Raw genomic sequence first — 2,916 nt, 5'->3', positions numbered from 1 at the left:
TTTGTACGTGGCTTCCATCTTGTTTCACCTTGTGGCAGGTGGGAGTCCTGTCGCGACAGTCTTCAATAAAGACCAAGCCTACTGGCTGCTGTTTTGCTCTGGTATTACTGGCTGGTGACCTTGTTTTTTGTCCAAGGGAGCCCTCAGATTTCTCCGTTAACAGCCCTCAGACCAGGAGACCAGTTGTGGTCTCTCAGTCCGCTCTATTTGGCCCTCAGGTCTCTCTCCAGATGTCAGCGTCTGGTTGGATGCAGAGGAATAGTGGGAGGAACCAGCTGGGGAACCCCCAAGGGAAGAAGGCTCAGAGCCTGGCGATTGGTGGTGGGTCCACAATGAGTGGTCAGAGAGAAAAGAGGGAGAAGTATGGGGAGAGGAGGTGTCAGAAGCTGAAGAGATAACAGGGCTTAGTGAGCAGGGAGACTCTGTGGCAGATATAAGTCCAGAATCAGGGGCAGAAGATGAAGGTGGCAAGTCAGAGGACAGAGGTCAAGAGGCAGAGAGACACTACCAGCTACAGTGAAATGTTAGCTGAGGTTCAGAGTATGGCTGGTGGGGAAGCCACATATCAACCCTTTAAGGCATGCCTCCCTAGAAATGCAAAGGTTTGTCTCAGTCCTGCAGTGTTTGTTTAACTAACAAAGCTGAGCTCCTTCATGACAAACAAGCAAAACCGTACTTGAGATAAAGGCAAGCTGTAGCTGATAACAGAGCACCCTAAATGAGCTTACGCAAACTTCCTTATCACTTTCAGCAGGGATATACAGGTATATTATGAGGCATACAAAGGTAAGCCACCCTTCACCAAGCACAGTTCTGCAAATCGCAAACTTTACTGGAATTTATTAAAAACGATTACCAAGCACAAAGTGTCTTTTCCCAGGACAAATGCATGTACAGATGTTATGGTACATCTCGTATGCAGTCAGCCATGTGGCATCAAAACAGACTTGGAAAAATATGTTACATTACAGGTTATCCAGAGAGTACACTTCAATCTAAAGCAGGGGTAGTCAACATTTTTATACCTACTGCCCACTAATGCATCTTTCTTGATGGTAAAACTTTCTTACTGCTCACCAGTGCTTGATGGAAGGATTCAGCTTGTGCCATAGAACCCCTACCACCCACCTAGAATCCTGAAACACCCACTAGTGGGTGATAGGGACCAAGTTGACAACCCCTGATCTAAAGCATTAAGATAATTCCTACATAGCCTGCTGCTGCAGCTGAGATGGAAGCAAATATTATTGCACTGTGTTTAGCTGGAAGAAGAGGAGGAAGGGAGCTTCTTCTTCTTTGGCGATCACTCGTAGTCGAGTAAGATTGTCTTCCATAAACACGGTTTTTACAATGGGTCCGTAAGTGACTGTGGAGGCCAATTCTGGATCCACACGTCCTTCCACAGTGGGGACATTGGTTTCCAGGTGGGAGTTGATCACGGTGTGGATTTGCCAAGCATGCCTTCCTCTTAGCACGTTTATCCCTTGTGTCCTGAGATCAAGTTTTTTCAAAGCCCATGACACCTTTGGTAAAGGCTGTTCTCCAACTGGAGCGCTCGCAGGCCAGTGTTTCCCAGTTGTCAGTGTTTATACTACATTTTTAAAGATTTGCCTTGAGACAGTCTTTAAACCTCTTTTGTTGACCACCAGCATTACGCTTTCCATGTTTAAGTTCGGAATAGAGTAGTTGCTTTGGAAGACGATCATCAGGCATCTGTACAACATGACCAGACCAACAAAGTTGATGTTGAAGAATCATTGCTTCAACCCTGGTGATATTTGGGAGGGAGCAAGCTGGGGGTGGCGCCAGACTACATTTCCCAGCGTGCCTTCTGCTGTGCAATCTACTGGGAATTGTAGTATTTTCCGTCACTCCCTACCTTGCCCATAGACATATTAGAAGACAGGCATATTTTAGAAGATACATAGCTTCCAACCTACGGGAATTATTTTTAAAAGCTGTTCTTATTTTTATCTCAATAAAATTGAGTCCCTGTTAGGGAGAAAGCTGGGATAATAATAGCAGCAGCAGCAGCAGCAGCAGCAGCAGCAGCAGCAGCAGCAGCAGCAGCAGCAGCAGCAGCAGCAGCAGCAGCAGCAGCAGCAACAACAACAACATAAAGCTTTACTCATCAGACCAGTGTGCCAATACTGTAGTGAGTGACGTGCCTGTATGCAATTGAGCTTCGGGTTTGAGCTGAAAGGAAGCAATTTGAGTAAATTGACTGAGGGGTGTTTTATACAGGGGGAAGCAGGGCGGCTGCTGTTTTGTTCGAAAGAAGTGCATCTTAGGTTACTCCCCACCAAGGTATGGGGGAAGGGCCCCCACGTTTAATGTTTTGTTATGCTTTTATATATGTTGGAAGTTGCCCAGAGTGGCTGGGGTAACCCAGTCAGATGGGCGGGGTATAGATAGTATATTATAATTATAATCATGGTGAAATAGGACGTCCCTATTTTCATCGGAGAACGGTTGGGAGGCTACGCTTCCTGCAAAAAAAAAAAAGGGCGACAAAAGCACGCAGGAAATATATTGTTTCGTTTTGTTCTTAGTATTATTATTTCATTTTATATCGCACCTAAAACAGAGAGAACAAATCATAGCAAAAAAACAACAGCAGAAAACTACAAAACTGGCAGCCAGAATAACAAGCAGCTGCAAGTGGGTTAAATAACGACGTTCCAAGCAAAGACTTATTAGCGTCAACGGAGATCGCCAAAGCGAGTCCCGTGCATAGCTGCCAAGTTTTCCCTTTTCTCGCGAGGAAGCCTATTCAGCATAAGGGAAAATCCCTTTAAAAAAGGGATAACTTGGCAGCTATGGTCCCGTGGTTGCGCAGTGCGTGGGCCACTCTTCATTTTTGTTTCTCCTTTCGTTAAAAAAACAAACAAAACTCTATATCCTTTCCCTTTCGAC

Source organism: Zootoca vivipara, chromosome 11 (assembly GCF_965207765.1).
Source record: "Zootoca vivipara chromosome 11, rZooViv2.hap1.1, whole genome shotgun sequence".
NCBI lineage: Eukaryota > Metazoa > Chordata > Lepidosauria > Squamata > Lacertidae > Zootoca > Zootoca vivipara.
This window is presented reverse-complemented; position numbering follows the sequence as displayed.